General features: G+C 50.5%; 2 long non-coding RNA genes across 3 annotated transcripts in view; both read left to right on the top strand.

The window, feature by feature from the left end:
* The window catches only part of LOC147999974 (uncharacterized), a 93,814-nt gene that overhangs the window by 9,875 nt on the left and 65,097 nt on the right, over positions 1–18,842 (top strand). The gene's annotated exons all lie outside the window — the stretch shown is intronic.
* The window catches only part of LOC120097948 (uncharacterized), a 40,734-nt gene continuing 36,265 nt past the window's right edge, over positions 14,374–18,842 (top strand). For both annotated transcript variants that reach the window (XR_015641451.1, XR_015641450.1), the window contains exons 1-2: positions 14,374–14,551; positions 16,330–16,500. This is a non-coding gene — a long non-coding RNA (uncharacterized LOC120097948). The remainder of the gene's footprint in view (positions 14,552–16,329; positions 16,501–18,842) is intronic.

Below are 18,842 nucleotides of genomic sequence, written 5' to 3'. Positions count from 1 at the left end.
GTGGAGACCGTTGCCTGGGTGAAGAATCCTACATCTGCAAACAGCAAGTTTGAAGACCCTGGAAGACAGATGTGATCTCTGCTTGTGCTCTAATATTTAAATTATGGGATAAATAAGATTTGGTGCCCAGCGGCACAGGGCAAGATTACCCATTCGCTTCGGGCTGGGGAGCCTGAAGGATAAAGAGACCCCAGCATCAGCCAGTAGGACAAACCTGCCGGGAAGAAGGCTCCTGAAGCAGGGCAGGGGCTGAATGGGACCCCTCCCTGCCCTTAAGTCTGTGTCTCCCGAGTCTCTCGAGAAGTGGTGTCAATGTGACTACCTTACAATCGTCCACAGGGATTCCAAAGTACACTCCACCCAGCTCCACTCCCAGGGGTTCTGATTCAGGAGGTGGGTGGGGCCTGAGAACGAAGCTCCCAGTAGTTCCCAGGTGATGTCCATGGTGCTGGGCCGGGGCCACACCTTGAAAACTTATGCTATGGCGAAAACTGCACACAGCACGTGGGGAATCTGTCTATAGGACAGAGGCGAGGAGGCAGGGAGACGTTGGCTCAAGGACCTCAGGTCAGCCAGGGAGGATTGTCTGTTTGAAGGGTTACAACTATGACTCGCAGGCTTCAAGCGACAGAGTCGATTACTGAACACCAGAAAGTGTTTGACAAACGTGCTCCACACATCAGTAAGTCCATGCCAGCTACTGTGGTCACTCTTGTCAGATGCCCTGGGGTCAGGAAAGACCCGAAAGCTCATTATGGACGGTGGATAGGGACACAGCTCTGGCACACAGCCCTGGGAAGCCAATGCTTGCCATGCACAGCCTGACTCTGATAAGGAGTGATCTCTAAAAGACTGCCCGGAGGCTCTCGTCTGCACCCTGTGAAGCCGGGGCTCAGTAGCTCTTCGGCCCCTTCCTCTCTCATCCTCTGGCCTTGTCTTTGCTTTTGTATCTTTCAGGGGCTTCCTGTGAGGGGTTTTAGCCAAAGGACTTACTTAGTTCTTTAGAAGTGCGAGATGCCACTCAGATGAGTGCTTGTAGCTCAGACTGATTTCCCTGACTGTGGTCCTATGCCCTTCCTCGTGGTGCATGCAGGAAGCTGAGCCCGGGACTCAGAATTTAAGTCCTGACCCACAAAGGGGCTGCAGAAAATTGAAATGGCCATCCTAAAGGATCCGGTGGGGGTGAGCCCCATACACACCCTTCATCTCCACAGTCTGTGTTCACTGGCTGGCTCCCAAGGGCAGAGACGCCTGGGGCTATCATCCATTCCGCACCCACCCCCCATGCTAGAAGGATGGGACAGGTTCCATCTCTTCTGCTTACCCTTAGTGTGCAGCTGCTGCTGGTCTGGCACTGGCCTTTGAGGCCATTGGCGTAGCTAGCAGAGGCAGCAGACTTGCGCAGCTAAGCTGGGTTTAAGACATTGATTCAGGGCTGGAGAGATGGCTCAGTGGTTAAGAGCACTGACTGCTCTTCCAGAGGCCCTGAGTTCAAATCCCAGCAACCACATGGTGGCCCACAACCATCTGTAATGGGATCTGATGCCTTCTTCTGGTGTGTCTGAAGACAGCAACAGTGTACTCATATACATAAAGTAAATATTTTTTTTAAAAAAGACATTTGTTCAAAGACATAGCTGAGGGTTTTAGGATCTGGGACATGGCAGGGGGCAAGGCTAGGGGCAGGTGCCTTTTAGAGCTCAGCCTCTCCATGGCTGCCTAGTCTCTCGGTGAATGCTAATATTGACTAATAGAAAGACTGCAACCACACAGGATGGGGCCAAGCATAGCCATCCCCCGAGGCACTGGACAGGCCTCATCCGAACCAGCCAGATCTTCCCCAACATGTGGAAAGCGAACTTCAGGCTGAAGGGAACCCATAAGCAAGAGTTCCCAAGCCCCTGTTGACTTTAGGATGATTGACAGAAAACTTGGGCGGGGCCTGCGCAGCACAGCCCTGTGTGGGGTGAAGTTTACTCTGTAGAGATAGGCAATGTGGTATTGCTGCAGCCTTCCCCACCCTTGGTCCACTCTGTTCGATGCACAAGCTGACCCAGGACGCCCTTTACCGCACTCTGCTACCAATCTGCTCCTTAATTCCTCGCCAGGCTGCCCCCAAAATCCAGGGAGATCCGCCTCGAAGTGCCTGTCTGTGGAGGTAGGAATTAGATCCAGAAAGAGTCTGGGACACTTGGGGTCCCTTGCGCTGAGGTCTGGAACTTGGAAGCGGGTCATCTTTCCCAGTGGTACTTGCTGGTGTGGCCTACCGGGTCCCTTTCCCTGAGGAGAAGAATCACCTTGCATCTCTGGAGCATCTCCGTCTTGCCTGGCTAATGGGAAGGATTGATAGGGGACATCCTGCCAAAGGGACAAAGCATCTCTTCTCCATCTTGTTTGCAAGTGTCGGGGTCTGTGGCTCATTCCTAGAGCAGGGGTCTGCACTGGGGACACGGGAAAGGAGGAAGATGGAGGGGACGGGAAGCAGTGGACAGTTTATCAAGATAGAAATGAAAGATTATTTCTTAGGTATCGTGTTGGAAATGAAAGGGATAATTGTTCTGGGCCAGGATCTCCGGGGCTTGATGCACTGAAGTCTTGTGTAGAATCTGTCCCAGCCATAATACTGTGAAGAGGGAGAATTATCGAAGAGGGGGGAACTGAACTCATTCCTTATGGGCAGACAACGCTCTTAACGTGCGGCTATCACTTCCTTCGATTGTGGGTGACTGGCTTGCTCTGTTTTCTACGGGTATAAATCACCACAGATTGGGTAATCCCCGTTGGATAGTGATTTATTTGACTTGAAGTTCTGCAGGCTGGGAAGTCCAAGATCAAGATGGCATATCTGGTACGGAAGGACCTTCATGTGTTCCAACCTGACAAAAGCCATCACACCTCAGAAGAACAACAGATCCTACCTTAGTTAACCTTTCTAGTGCAGTGATAGAACATGACCAAGGCAACTTACAGGAGGAACGGTTTATCTGGGGCTTACGTTTCCACAGGGATGAGTACATCGGCATCATGGCAGGGAGCATGGCAGGCATGGCTCTGGAGTAGAGCTAAGCCCCTCATTCTGTTTTAAAATACAGAAAGCAGGGCTGGAGAGATGGCTCAGTGGTTAAGAGTACCGGCTGCTCTCCCAGAGGTCCTGAGTTCAATTCCCAGCAACCACATGGTGGCTCACAACCATCTGTAATGGGATCTGATGCCCTCTTCTGGTGTGTCTAAAGACAGCTACAGTGTACTCATGTGTGTGTGTGTGTATAGTAAGTCTTTAAAAAAACCAGGAAGCTTGTATATAATAAACAAATCTTTTAAAAAATGGGGGCTGGAGAGATGACTCAATGATTGAGAGCACTGGCTGCTCTTCCAGAGGTCCTGAGTTCAATTCCCAGCAACCACATGGTGGTTCACGCCCATCTGTAATGGAGTCTAATGTGTGTCTGAAGACAGCTACAGAATAGTCCTATCCATAAAATAAATAAATATATCTTAAAAAAACAAAGAATTCTCAAAGTCTGCCCTTAGTGACACAGATCTTCAAGCAAGACCATCCTCTCCAAATAGCCTCCAACTGGGGACCAGGTACTCAAATGCCAAGATTTAGGAGGGACATCTCATTCAAACCACCACAAACCCACCCTGTGATAAAGGCTTGCACCCTAGTGACAGACCATCTCTCAGAGGTCCAGTATCTCGGTACCATTGCCATGAGGACTAAGCTTCGAACTTGTGAGCTTTGAGGGATATGAACCCCAGCAACAGAGGGTATTGCTAACAGAAAGGGGGCGGGGGAAGCAGAAGACCCAGGAAGACCAGAAATGATGTAAGAGTTCGTTTGAGTCCCATTAGGGCAGAGCAGCCAGGACGATGCATTCCGGGCTCAGACCTTGGCTTTATACCAAATACCATTTCCGGGGCATCGTGCTCTGGCATCTTCAGTGGGACAGAGAAATGGCAGCTCATCCACTTCGCTTTCATCATAAGGAATCATCTGTCCCTGTCATGGTGCTCAGAGAAAGAGAGGTGATGATAATGGTGAAAATGGAAGCAGTAACACAGGCTGGGGCTCTGGAGCCGGATTACCTGAATCCAAATCCCCAAGACACAGCTGGACAACTTTGGATGAGCAACTCCGTTTCCTTATCTGAGGAATGGGGTCAGTAGTGGTGCCCTTCTCAGGGTGGCTGAGCCTACTTAAAAGGCTCAGAGGAGGCCATCCATCGCTACGTGATGATTGTTGCCAGGGCTCCCTTGACACATTCTCCCTGGTCCACACATTGCCATCCGTGAGGTTATTATGGTGAGGTTATTACGGTGAAACTGGCATGTAATGAATGCCCAATAAATATTAGCGGGATGAAGGACTGGAATTTACCAGGTGCCCTTGAAGACTCCCACAGTCATTAATCTTCTCTTAAAAGGATTCTTCCCACAACTTCCTGCCTGGGACTAACCTGGGAGCAGGGAGCCTGCTCAGCATACCTTTCCTTCCCAGTTCCCGGCTGGAGACAAGGGTTTCTCTGGAGCCTTCTTGGGATGCTAGGGAAGCCATTGTCTGCTAACCATCTTCTCCAGGGGTGTATGCGAGCCAGAGCCTTCCCCCAGCCTCTGGGGAGGGGATCTGGCTAGCCTGCGAAGGCGGTTGTGGAGCCTGTCAAGGTTAACAGATAGTCCTTGGCTCTCCCCTAGAAAATTATTCAACTTCTCCCCTGACTTAGGCTACATTGTTTCAAAGTGTGCGGTGTAAACTACTGACCGCTGGGGAATTGCTTGAATTAACAAACTCATTTTTCCCCTTGACCTGAGGTTGAAGTTGAGCAAGGAGTTCTGGGGGCTCTTTTGCAGAAATCTAGTAGGTCGTCGGAACTCAGGTTACATCACATGTTCAACCTTTTGCACGATAGGACTTCTTGCCTGCATTGTCTCAGCTGCCCTGGATTGCTGGGAGCTGTGACAAGCCAGGGAAGTGGCTGGCACTGGAGCTGGCACCTTGGAAAAAGCTCAGGTTAGAGGAGTTTCAGCAGACTTCTGCCCTCCTCTCGTCCTCTTTCACAGTGGCCCAAACCTACCCTTCCACAGGACTTTGCCTAAGCAATGCTTAAATCTGAGCACTGAGAAGTCAGAGGCAGCAGGAGGATTGATAGCTGCAAGATGAAGACCATCCTATCTGATAACTAGCTACCTTCCAGGGGTGTGTGTGTGAGCCTAGATAGTGAGTTCTAATCCAGTCAAGGATATAATGTCAAACGATGTCGGAAACAAGAGAGGGAGAAAGCAAGAGGCAGGGAGGTAGGGAGAGACAAAGAGAGACAGACAGAGATGTGGAAAGAGAGAGACAGAGAGAGAAAGGCAGAGAGACACAGAGAGAAACAGAGTAAATCACACAGAGAGACATAGAAAGGGTGCAAAAACAGTCAGATGGACAGACAGATGGACAGACAGACAGAAACAGATGACAGAGGAGGAGTTGCACACTGATCAGATAAAGAACTTATAGAAAGTACCATCAGAGACTTACGGAAGGACACATTGCCCAAACTAGTGGCTCCTCATCCTGGCCAGGCCTCCTGGTCACCTGGCACTTGTAGAACAGTAGCTGGGCCTCGGCAGCCTGGCCTTATTAGCAGCCAGGGGCAGCAGAGGGGGAGTCTCAAACCATCTGTGGCCATAGCTGTGACTCCCTCTCCATGTGTCACAGGGGTAGGCGATGGCTGGATGTCTTGGTCATTTTCTGTCGAGGAACTCTGTTGGCAGATACCTCGCCACCAGTTTCTTGTGTCCTCAGCTTGTGGGACTTGTGGAACGGGAGGTTCTGTTTGGCCCATTGAAGGAACATGGAGGCTTTTCAGAGTCTGCCCTTCCTCCCCATGTTCTGGTGGCTGCTGCTGTAACAGTGTAGTGTAGTAAGGTTGTTACCCAGGAAACGGAGGGCGAGATTTAAGAAGGGAGGCTGTGTTTCATGCATGTGCTGAGGTCCTTCTAGTCTCTTCTGTTGTGGTGACCCTGCCCTCCACTCCCCATCTTTCTACAAGAGTCCCTGCTGCATCAGGGAGCCATCTAGCTTCCCCACCATGTGTGCCTTTGAGATAACAGTGTCTCTGCTCTTTTCGGAAGTAGGAGCGTAGGGACCATGCATCCGGCCAGCTTGGGTGAGCATCTGTAGTGTTCTGTTTGTGGGTTTCTGTCTAGGCCAAGGCCAAGGTTCGAGGGCTGTGAGAGTTCTTAAGAGACCAGGCTGTCCGTGACTGCGTCCTTGGCAGCTGTCACACATGGTATCGGCTATGCACTGAAAGACTCTGATAGGGACACTGGTTGGTCCTGGTTGGATTGCCATCTCTGGGTGGTGGATCTGGTGCTGACCGTGGGTGCCATCGTCTTCCTCCCACAGTCTGTAGGCATGTGCATGCTATTTATGTGTCTAATAGGCTTCCTTACTTGAGGTGACATTTACGTGCTATAAAAAGTCCATTAGCTGAATTTAAGCTTCTCCAGAGATCATGGGGCCTAATCTGCATCTGGCATTTGACACATGGGCGTGAAAAGTTCCATGGACTCCGTCTCTGGATCAAACCTGAGATGGGAACAGTAAGCTTTGTGGAGCAGGCAGGTGGGTGAATGAATGCATGAGGGGAGGGAGGGGAAGGGAGGGGGGAAGAGGGAGGGGGAGGGGGAGGGAGGAGGGAAAAGGAAGGGGGAGGGGAAGGGAGGAGGGAAGAGGGAGGGGGAGGGGAAGGGAGGAGGGAAGAGGGAGGGGGAGGGGAGGGAGGGAGAGGGAGAAAGAAGGAAGGGAGGACTATCTAGGGCCAAGCATATTTCTTACAAAATAAGGGAGACTGGTATATATGTATGTATGTATGCATGCGTGCATGTATGTACTGGGTTTTATGTATGAGTATTAAAGTAAATAGCCTTTTATTTCTAATGCTAATAGCATGGTCAACATTCACTATTGTGAACATCACCAAGACACTTTTGTTAGTTTTGCAGACTGAAGTGTTCTCAAGCCATTCCCCATGTTAAAAATCAATGTCCGGAAATTTTGCTTTTGCTTTTTCGGCTAAAGCCTTCGATACAAAGTTAGTTTTTCCCAGTGCTATCCTCTAAACTTGAATGTTGAGTTGAGGCTGGTCCTGGTGGCCCATCTGTAAACGGACCAGTTCTACTGGTTCCTTCTACTGCCCTGAGAAGGTCACCAGCGTCCTAGAACCAACATGGGCACCTTGTATTTGAAGCAGGGTCTCTGCTACATGACTGGGCCCTGGCTGAACTTGCCTTGAGTCCTGGTGTGTGCTTCTAAGCCTGGCTTAAGGAATAGGCTGGCCTATACTATATGCCTTCCGTGCAGACTCTCCTGAGTTCCAGGAGAGGCTCCACCTCATGTCCCTTACGCATCACAGACAGTGAGAGGTGGTGATCGGCCCCAAAATAATACCTGGATTAAGGTGGGGGGGGTTGAGAAATACAGAAGGAAAAAGTTGGGGCCCTCACAATAAAATCTGCACTTGTATTTCAGCTCCGCTCAGCTACGTCCTGCTGTCCCGCTGTGTGAACCTGACTGAGCCGGGCTTTGATTCTCCGGAGCCTCCTCAGTCTGCTCACTTTAAAATAGGAGTGAGCTCCATATCTGAGGTTGCTCCGAGGGCTGTGTGAACATGGTGACTATAAACTCTTAGTGTATCATAGATGCAGGAGAGAGGGATTCCAACAGCCTGGGTTCGGGTCCTGTACCACCACCGTGCGAGCCCGAGGAGGAATGACTTGCTTATTTTCCTTTGTAAACTGCGTGTGCTTTCGCCTCCCTTCTGGTGATACCCAAAGTCCCAGGCACTGAGCTGAGCCTGTCACCAGCTGGGCCAGTCAGCAAAGGGTTGCCACCCCATGGGCTGTGACCCCTGACTAACTCCTGTCACGAATTTCAACACCTTCTCCCCCACCCTAGGTTTGGGAACTTTGGAGCAGAAAGGCTATTCCTGGCAGTCCTTGGGGTATGCCCAGGCTTCTGACAGCTAGCAGACCCCAGGACTAACTAGGCTCTGGAACTCAGCCTGGCCATGACCTGCCGGCGGTGCCCTGCTTGTCATCTGCAGCCTTGTCAGGGCCAGCTCTGTGCACCTCTGAGTCCCCGACGAGCGCATTGACTTATGTAACGCTGCTGAGCCAACATTTATGAGTCACAGCCAATTTGCCGACCTCGAGTTACACTGCGCAGATGCTCCACGTCACGGCTTGCCTTTGTCTCAGAGGCCGTAAGCAGATAGCATAACCCCCGCTTACCATTAGACATTTTGCAAATCATCTGGGCCCGAGCGTGCCGCGGCCAGATAGTTCATTTATGCTGCGGATGGTATGATTTGTAAAGTAATAAATTTCCCGTCTCTCTGCCAGCAATAAAGTACAGAAAGCAGACGAGGCTGAAGCCCTCAGACACACATGGGCTCCCTGCGAGACCTGGGGGGTGTTCCGTCAGGTTTTGCTCCTCTGTCCCTGAGTTTGCTGGATTCTGAGAAATCAGGTTTTGGCCCATAAATCCCCTCTTCCGTCTGGGTGACTCCTGGCCCAGCACGGATTTGTTATTAGCCTGTGTAATCGGGCCCCCACCATGACCCGTTTGTTACTTCCTGGGCCCCTCTGGTGCTTTCATTAGAGGGAGAGCCTAGGCAGACATCACTGACTGGGTTGTGGAAAGTCATGGACCCTCCTGCCTCTTGGTCTGTGTCTGGGCTGGAGTCACAGTCCGTGAAGCTTGGCAGGGGCTGGAGGGTGGGTGGGGGGGGGAGAATAGAGAGAGGAGAGTGGCAGGAGCTTGTTTTTGCTGTCCATGAGTCAAGGACGTGGGACTTGTTGTCTGAAAAGGAGTTCTCGGTTGCCAGAGGTGGTCAAGGTTACAGTCGGAGGAAGCCTGAGAAGGGCCAGGTCTCAGTTCTGTCCCCCGGGGGTCCGAATCTGCAGGACACCTGTCATCAGCAGAGAAGTCCACAGAAGCAGGGATTGCCAAGAGGACCCTCAGAGCTCCAGCTTAACGTGACAGCTGGAGCTCTGACAGTGGTTAGGTAGCCGGCTGTCCATTTTTGGTTGGCCTTTCCTCACTCCGGATAGTAGCATGCTAGAGGGGTTATAGTCTCTGACGTGGATGATAGGGAGGCCCTAGGGGCTCCGGACCCTGCCAGTCAATAAGGTCACACCCCTTCTGTGGGGAATGTGAGCTAGAGATACCCCTCAGGAAGTATGAGCATCCTTATAGCCCCTAAGGCTTTCTTCTAGCCCCCATCTTCCTTACCATCCAATATTCTCTCCCTTTGCCTTCTCTCTCTCTCTCTCTCTCTCTCTCTCTCTCTCTCTCTCCTCTTTAAAAGTTTCCCTCTCTTTTGTGCATGTTTGAAATTTGTTCTCTTGTTAAATTTAAATTTAAATCACATTTAACACATAGAAAGAGAGAAAACGAGTTACCTAAAGTATTAGTCACCCAAACTTTGTCCCTGTGGCTTGTATGTGTGATTTCCCCCAAGTAGAAGTGTCCCATCGGGGCTTGCCTGGGAAAGGACATCCCTCCAATTAGGCAGCTCTGCTGTCACCTGCTGGCGTGTGGGGGCCCCCTCTGCCATCCCCACCTTGGGCTAATATTCATTCATTGGTTTCCAGCATCAGAGATAAAACTGGAGCCAGGGGTTCTTGGTATTGGGAGGCAGAATTCCAGGGATGTCGAGGCTCTGGAAGCAGCCTCTGGGCTCTGTTGTGACCCTCACATCCAGCTCCTCCCAAGGTTCATCAGGGGGTCCCTCAGCCCCTCCTTCTACAACATGTTGACCTCTGTCTGCCCCGAGGTGGAGGTGGGGGTTTGCCCAATAGAACTGTGGCATAGAAGGAAGGAGATGATCCGGCATGCCCAGGCTTTTGGTAAATGTTCAACAATACAGACCTGATGCATGCCCTGGGCACACAGCCGTCCCGTTGCTCAATTTAAGCAGAACGCCTGTAGGTTCTGGCACCTGAGGCTTTTCCCTGCTTGCATGGAGCACCGTTCAGCTCTGATTCTGCAGGCGGTGTCTCTGGAGGTGACAGAAGACTTATGAGAGAGAAGTCTGTTATGGAATCAGGAGAGTCTAGCATGGGGCACTCTTAGACCCTATCATTAGGGAAAGTGGATAAGTGGTTGGGGCAGTCCAGGCCACAGGGCAGAAGCTCTTTCTTGCCATCCTTAGGTCTTTGGAGAAAGAGAAGGGCAGAGGTTGGAAGTGTGTTCAGGACCAATAGGTCAAAGAACCTGAGGAGAGAGGCTCTAGAGAGAGGGTGCTGCTAGGAGTGTCCAAGGAGACCTGAAGCCAAGGCTGGAAGTCTAGGCAGGCAAGAGGCCCAGGGTGGAGGCCTGGGATCAAGTTGCCTTCTGCTGTAGCACAGGGGTGTGTGTCCGCATTCCCAGTGTCTGGGTGAGGCTGGCCAGGCTCAGCAGGACATCAGCGACCACTCTCTGAGCAGACACACAGTGCTGGGCACTCCGGGGGATGTCATACTAGCTTTTCTCTTTTCACACCGTAGTCTGTGGAATAGTATCAGTAGAAGAAACCCCAGGTCAATTCCCTGCTCCAAACTTCCCATCGAGGGAAGAAATACAGAGAGAACGAGCACTTTACAGACTTCTAGAAGGCTGTAAGCAGCATGCGGCCCGAGGCCTGTGTGCCGGGGTGTATCTGACTTTCCTTGCCTCTCTGCTGTGACACCCTGGTTTGTGTGCAGATGCCTGGTGTCCGTCAACACGGAGTATGCGGTGCACCAGTCCACGCCTGAGTTTCTGGTGTCCAGTAGCCCCTGGCCTTGCCCAGACATCCTGTTGCTTGACAAAAGTCCTTGTTAGTTCTTCAGCTCCTACGGGCCATAAGAAATGATTGAGCCATACCTTTTCATGATTCGATTCATGATGAAGCGAGGGAAGGAGGCAGGGGCATGACTCACGCCAGTTTATAATAAAGTCATGTGTATTCTTGGGAGTGACGGATGCATCACCAGCTGGCAGGCCACTTGCCCATGGCTGCCAGTACCTCGTGCTCAGAAAACACCAAGTTCAACGACTACGCAGAACATTTAGTCTCCTGGCATTCATTTTAATTTGAGCTAATGTGTGAGGCTTCCTCCTTCTGCCACTCTGGGTCACTCCAGAGGTCTGCCATCTTGGCTAGGAAGAAGCCAGTGAGCTCGAGAGATTGCCTGTGACCAGAGTGACTGAAGCTTTCAGAGACGACTTCAGGCCCGAGCCCCAGTGCTAGAATGGGGGTGGTGTGGTGTAAGTGACTCTTCTCTGCAAGCACAGCCACCCTGTCCTCTCCAGCTGGGTCTGAACATCTCACAAACCTTCTTCAGGCTTCTGAGATCAGATTGCTTACAATAGCAAGCGACAATGAAATGGAGTCACCCAGGTAGTCAGCCAAGGTGGAAGGGAGTGGTCACTTCAGAAGACTCACAAGGGACCCAGTGGTTCCCTGACACCCAGCCAGTGTTGACACTGGGTTAGTGCTGTTGGTTCTGTGGTTCATGACTTCTCCATATGTTTTGGCTACAGAGTGCTCAGACAAGAGAACAGTCGAAGAGCAGGTGCTTTGGCTTGGGGGATTGGCGTCTGTACCTGGGCCTCATTATGGCTGGTATCCCTTAGATTTAGAACTCTGACTTCTTTCAACAGTTCTGGGTCTAGGAGGCTCACCTTCAGATCTAAAGACGTTCTAAATGTGTCTCCCCTTCTCAGCTCTTTGACGTCCTCTCTCTACATTTGCTGTGGAGATAGGCTAAGGTTGGAGCTGGGCGGGGAAGGGATGCAGAACAGGGAACTTGGCCTCACAAGAGCTGGATCACAGCCCTCCTTTTTCACACTGCAGGTGGGGATAGTGAGGCCTAGGAGGGGGAGAGGCTGTGTGTGTGTGTGTGTGTGTGTGTGTGTGTGTGTGTGTGTGTGTGTGACAGCAAGAGTGTGGCAGGAGCAAGCCTAGAACGTAAGATCACTGCTCTGTCTTGAGGCTGTCCCACCGGATGGATGGTCTGAGGAGTTTCCTGAAGGAGGTGGGTTTTGAGGAAATTTTGGAGTAAGAACTGGGAAGAGGCCAGCAGGAGAGGGAGGAGAGGTGGTGTATGCATACTAGTGACGGACGGCGTACAGAAGGGAGTCATAGCGAACCAAGGGCTGGGGAGCCGAGGTGGGATACTCTCTGCTTTAGGGTCTAGTCTGTAGACTCATCTACTGCCTGCTTTTGTGCTCATGCTACGGACCCTAGAGTCAGGGCCAAGCAAGATGCAGAACAGGTCTGTATGGGAAGAGGAAACTCATACACTCCTCATTTACCAGTAACTTCTTCTAGGGGTTTCTGAGGACTCATCACAAGGGATTGCCACAAAAACAAAGATCTCTTATCAAAAGTCAAAGGTTGAGGTGTGGACAGCGTTTTGCTTTGGGGACACCCTGGACAACGATCTGTCCCAGGCTCACTGTGGCTTCCGGCCATCATTTCTCGGCTCCGAGCTGCCTAGCTCCACATGTTGGAGCCTCTTGCTCAGGCTCGGTCAATGCCTTTCCTTTTTCTGAGGACACTTGTCATTGGACTTAAGGACAGCTGTAGACTACAGCATCTCAAGACCTAGTACAACTGTATACACTAGCATAGTCTAGATCTTAAGGCCTAGGACAGCTGTATACAGCAGCATGGCCTGGGTCTCTAGACCTGGGACAACTGCATGCATTAGTATGACCTAGGTCTTAAGACCTGAGACAACTGTGTACAGCAGCATGGTCTAGATCTCATGAGCTCTCAGTGAACTAATCTGTAAAGATTTTTCTAAATACATTCACAATCACAAGTCCCGGGGAAGCATACTTTTACTGGGTGTGGGGGGCTGGGGGGTGCAGCATTCTGCTCACCACGTCACAAAGCAGTGTGGAAATAGTTTCCCTCCAGAGGGAGAGGTCATAGGTTCTTTTTCCCTTCAGAATGAGAGAATTAATGTCAGGACAAGTTCCAGAATAGCTTGGGCCCTAGCTGTAGAGTTTTTCTTGGCCCACGTTAGAACAGTGGTCAAGGACACATGGGCATCCAACAGGTCCTGTCACCAGGACACCGTGACCCTGGCCCATTCATGGAATGTTCCAGAATAGTATTGTCCAGCCAGCAGAACCTTATACATTTCTGGAGTGATAACCACTAGCCTTGAGTGTCGCTTTCAGGTTTTGAAATCATCGCTACGCAGCTGGTGAGCCAAAAGGGCTTGATTTTTTTAAAATTCTATTTGAGTTTAATTAAATTTCAATGTAATCAGATCTAAGCGGCTCGTGGGGGCTCTATTGGATAGCAGAGCTCTGGAGTTTTCTTGATTTGACATTCTCTCCTTGTCTGGTCTTCATTTTATTATTGAAAATAGATTTCGTCATAAAGAGCTAAAATGACTCTTCAGCTCTTTATGTGCGTAATGTTTAGAGTTTTAACTTTTGGCTGGGAGACAGAGGCCAGATGGCATTGGCTAGCTTTAGGCCCAGCACGAGGGAGAACAGCGTCCCCTCCGGGTGACGAGAGGAAAGACGCTTTCCTTTTGAGGCCTTGGCCTCCTCTGATATTGCCTGAGTTAATCCGGAGGATGCTGGGTGGGGCAGGGTGAATCTGGAGTCCTGGCAGCGAGATGGTCGCCTGGCAAACTTCTTCATGAAAAGGCGTTAGCAAGAGTTAGTCTACACCTGAGCCTGCTCTATATGATTGGGGTTCTTCCCCTGAGGCTCCCACAACTCCTTGAGATTTGCAGGTGAAATCTACATATTGCCAAGCCCTCTTCCCCACACAACTCCTTGTCTCTGCTTCCACAGACGGGGGTAACTGTCTTGTTTTAGAATACCATGTTTCTTTTTGCTACCGTCGAGATGCCACCTTAAGCAAGCCTCCATTTATTTCTGAATGAAACAAACAAGTCGCTGAATAAAGTGGCGGGTGCTGGAATAGCTGTTTGGGATTCAAGCCTCAGCTGCCCTCGTTTCTTTCTCGGCTGACTCCCCCAGCGCATTCACAGCAGCTCCCGAAGCGTCAGAGTGTCCGCTCGCCTATCTGTGCTTATGCTCAACAGCCTGGAGTCTTGGTCAGGAACAGAGCAGGGTCCGTTCCCGACTTTCTACCTACCCAGACAAGCGGCTCAGCCCTACTCTGGAGGGACTGGTGTGGGAGGGCAGGCTGCCGCCCAGGGTCAGGGAAGAGTGTGCCGCTTGCATGTAAGACACAAATAAGGGATTTAGAAGCATGAAGCTGGTAGGCGTTGCTAGGCAACGGTTTCACGGGGCCTGGAGGTAACACAATCTGGGGAGCAGTCTGGTAGCCAAGCCTCTTAAGGACAAACTGGACCTTCACCACCGGAAGTGAACGGGGCAGGAAAGGGCCTCAGAGCGTTCCACCACCACGGCTGTGGGAAAGACCCGCTCCCGCGGCTCCCTCATAGGTCATGCTCTCCGCGTCGCACAAGATGGGATCAGAAGTGGTCCGAGAAATATGCACGCTGTAGTGGGACAGGCACTGAAGAAGGAAACACCGGGGTGAGGAAAAAGCAAGCTAAGCCAAGGGCTGGCTGCCGGGGAAGCAGTCAGCCGTGTGTGTCTGTAGGTCTGTGGGCACAGTGGGGAAGGGCAGTACCAAGGTAGTCATGCATCCTGCCCCGAGGTATGGTAAATGCTGAGGGCCCATTCTCCTGGTGGAACAAGGCTATAAGTTAGACTCTGAGCCTCCTAGCAGCCAGCAAGAGGGAATGCTATCGTGAGGCTAGGCGTGCCAGCAATGCTGTGTTAGAAAGGACATAACAGTGGCCTCTTGTCTCAATGTACACATTCTGCATAGGGATCCCCGGGTCCCCACCAGCCTCGTTTCCAGGACTGGTCTCTTGGCTGAGGTCATGGTGTCAGCCCAAATATCCAGGTGGGCTACTTACTATAGGGAGCTTCAGTCCCCGTTGGTCTGGCCAGCTGCTTGTGCTCACACACCTTATGTTTCCAGTGAGAGCATTTCCAGCACTTAGAATGCAGTTTGTTTCCCCTCTCTGCCCCCCACTTTGGAGCCCTGGGTGTATTTTAATGTGAGTTCTTTATTGACAGCATCTCATTTGATTCTTTTCAGCCACACTGTGAGCTTGCCTTCTCTTACCCGTTGTTCCAGTTAACTGACAACCTGACACAGACTGGAGTCACCTTAGGAGGGAGTCTTAACGGGGAAGATTGCCTAAATCAGACTGCCCTGTGGGCGTGTCTTGGGGGAGTGGATTGTCTTGATTGTGGTAGACATAGGAAGACTCAGCCCACTGTGGGCGGCTCCATTCCCTTGGCAGGTGGTGCTGAGAAGTAGAGTTGGCTGCGGTGAGCCTGTGAGAAAGTTAGAGAGCCGGCCAGCAGCAGTAATTTTCCATGGTTTCTACCTCACATTCCTCCTTGAGTTCCCACCCAGATTCCCTTCAGTGATGAACCTCAGTGGCTTGAGATGAGCCAAATAAACCCTTTCCTCCCCCCAAGTTGCTTTCTGTCACAGTGCTTCATTGCCGCAAGAGAAAAGCAAGCAAGAACAGGCATGTGACAGCTACAGGAAATAGAGGTAGAGGTGGAGGCTGCATAGTACCATAACCCACTGTTTCTGCCTTGTTATTAGGCGTTCTGTATGGGATCCTGCCTTGCTAGCAGACTCATAGCCTCCAGCTGCTGGTAAACCAATGGAAGGCAGACTGTAATTACTGCTTGCTTCAGTGAAGGGGTAGGACCATCCCTTCACCCCATGGAGATAGTGTGAGCAGACACTGGCATCTGGGGGCCTCCTCCCAGGGCTACCCTTTTGATTATTCCTTGATTGATTGATTCAACCATTATTTTCTGGTTGCTAAGTGGTACCCTCTAGCATTCCTGACCTCAGGAGACTCAGAGTGAAACTGAGGAGGGTAAGAGTACCTGTTAACAGCAGCAAAACTAAGAACACAAGCAGGTCACACAAATCCAGACCCTATGCCATGTCACATGTCCTGGATCCCCGAGTCCTCCCTTTCAGCACTCACCGATGGGCTTACTCTAAGTGTTTCAAGCCCAGCAAGAGCCCAGAATGCAATGTTCCAAACACAAGCAAGAGAGGCCTCCTTTCTGTGTTCCTAGAGGTGAACTTCTATTTTTATGAGCTAAGTCTGTAATCCTGGAAGGGCTAGCCTGTGATACAAGCCTTTCTATAAAAGGAGGGCTTACAGACAAGGGGTCCACTTCTCCCTGAGGAATGTTGAGAAGAATCTTAAGAACACGAGGGCAAGCGCCTTGCGAGTTTCCCATTAATGAACGTCATCTGCTCTCAGGTTACCCAGCAGAACTCTTGGATGAATATCAATGTTTTGATCCCCCTTTAAAGAAAGTAACCACAGCTATCCCAGGGATGAATTCCAACATAGCCCGTGGCGGCCATCGGAGCGGGAGCTGATCAGACCGTTGGTTATCTTCCCACACATCTGCCTGAGATAGAGACTTGTGTAAGTAAAAACACATTTCTGCTTTTCCAGAATCCCAGGTAGCCAAGGAAGGGCTGGGCAGGCGGTCCAGGAAGCAGCACAAGGCATGTTCTCAGAGTGGAAGTAAAGTAGCTGATAGAGGAGATTAAGGGACGTTTGATCGCTTGTCCCCCTGACTCAGTGTTTGGCTGTTTACAGATGATTGAAGGGAATCCCGCTTTGAACAGCTAGAACTGTTTTAAGAAGGCTGGGCTCTCTCCTAGGCCATGCATCTGGGAAATGCCGCTGCTAAATTCCTAGTCAGGGGACGTTTTTCTCTCAAGACCACAGGCTTGTTCTTCAGGTCTGTTAGCTGATGACCCACAGTGCACTGCAGCTCTCCTGCAGACCGAACACTTGTGGGGCTCTCCTGGACGGTCAGTCTTTCAACTCAGTTTAAAGAAATATTTAATGCCCCCACCACACCCACCCCTAAACACATAGAGGTTGAATGTGGTTTCCAGCACCCAGCCTGCTTAGGCTCAAGTCTTCTATTCCCCACAAGTGGTAGTGCTATGGCTTGGGAAAGTCATTTAATTTCTCCCGGCATAAATTTCTTCACCTCATAGCCATATGTAGTTCACTGAGTTGTGAGGAAAAAAAATCACAGCTTATAAGACACTTCTTGCTTTGCCTGCCGTGTGTCCAGTGCACAGTGGCTGTTTCTTCGTAGTTATGATTCTGACCCTGACAGTGCTTGACCTCCTTCCAGTATATGAACGACCCTGTATGCTAACAGTTATGAGACTCACAGGGAAGGGAAAGATTTCGGTAAATAAGTAATGTATGAAAAATAATCATATCACAAGCCTGAAATACAAGCTCAAGACAAATTATTATTTATAAATACTCATACTTGGTGAGGGCTTCTACTTAGAAAGTAAAATCTACAAGAGAATAGTACTCCTACTCTAATAACTAAAAACAAAAAAAAAGTCAATGGTTTACAAGATCACTTCTAGTCTATTTCAGAGCAGCTTTGAAAATATGAGGTAGCATAATGAATTAAAACTGAAAAGCTGGCCCTCCAATGAGACTCGGTTATTTTATCTTCCATAGAGCAATGAGACGAGAGGAAGAAGGGGAGAAAAAGGAGTGACGGGAAATAGAGGAGGAAGTAGATGAGGAAGTGGAGGAGGAAGAAGTGAAGGAGCAAAAAGTGGAGGAAGAAGTGATCCTGTAGAGGAGGAAGTGGAGGAGAAGGAAGTGAAGGAGTAGTAAGTGGAAGGGGAAGTGAGGGAGGAAGTGGAGGAGGAAGTAGAGGAAATGGAGGAGGAAGTGGAGGAGGAAGTGAAGGAGTAATAAGTAAAGGGGGAAGTGAGGGAGGAAGTGAGGGAGGAAGTAGAGGAAATAGAGGAGGAAGTGGTAGAGGAGAAAGTGGGGAAGAAGTAGAAGAGGAAGAGGAGGAAGTGAAGGAAGAAGTGGAGGAGAAGGGAGAGGAGAAGGAGGAAGAGAGTAGCCAACTCCTGGAAGTGTGATGGATTTATAAGAGTCACAGTACAATTTAGAACTCATGGGGGCTGCAGGCACAGGGAGGCTGTGTTCCCTTGTCTTAGTCTAGTCCATGGCCTCTCTGAGCCTAAAGGAAGAGTTAGGGCAGACCAGGGGATAATGGATGCCTATGCTGAAGGATCGATCTAGGGCATGGCTAAGCAGGAAACCCAAGAGAACCACCCATGGCTCCCTCACGGTGAGGTTGTCTGCTAGTGACATAGGCCCAGGTACTGAGGTCTCATCTGCAGCCTGAGAGGAGAACCAAGAGAAAGCACCTTGAGCCATGCCTGGGGAACAGTCGAGAGTCCAGTGTTGCTGGAGGGTGGGCGGTGACTAGCTCTCACTTAGAGCCTTCACCGAGTAAGGGGAAGTTCTTGTCTCCTGCTGAATGAGAGCCAGAGGCCTTCCCCTCATTGAATGTGATGCCACGGTTATCTGCTCCTGCTGCTCAGAGAAAGGTGGCAATTGGTGATCCTTTCTAAGGCCCAGAGGGTGGGTGGCCTAAATAAATTCTGACTGAGAGGAGTCACAGTGGCAGCAACCAGCTGTTAGATGGGCAGTAATGCTGAGTGAGAATTGTAATGTAGAGTTCACCAAAAGAGCAAGATGTTGTGGTAGATATTTCTCTGTTATATTGTGAGGGGAGGGGGGAGGGAAGGAAAGGAGGAAGGGAGGGAGGGAGGGAGGGAGGGGAGAGAGAGAGAGAGAGAGAGAGAGAGAGAGAGAGAATAATATGAACAGTAAGCAAGGTCAAATTATAAAATTATAAAATCATGGTATTCTCCAACAAGGCCCCACGTCCCAAATAGTGCTATCATCTGGGGACCAAG

The sequence above is a fragment of the Rattus norvegicus genome, chromosome 17 (genome assembly GCF_021556685.1).
Source record: "Rattus norvegicus strain SHRSP/BbbUtx chromosome 17, alternate assembly SHRSP_T2T, whole genome shotgun sequence".
NCBI lineage: Eukaryota > Metazoa > Chordata > Mammalia > Rodentia > Muridae > Rattus > Rattus norvegicus.
This window is presented reverse-complemented; position numbering and strand designations above follow the sequence as displayed.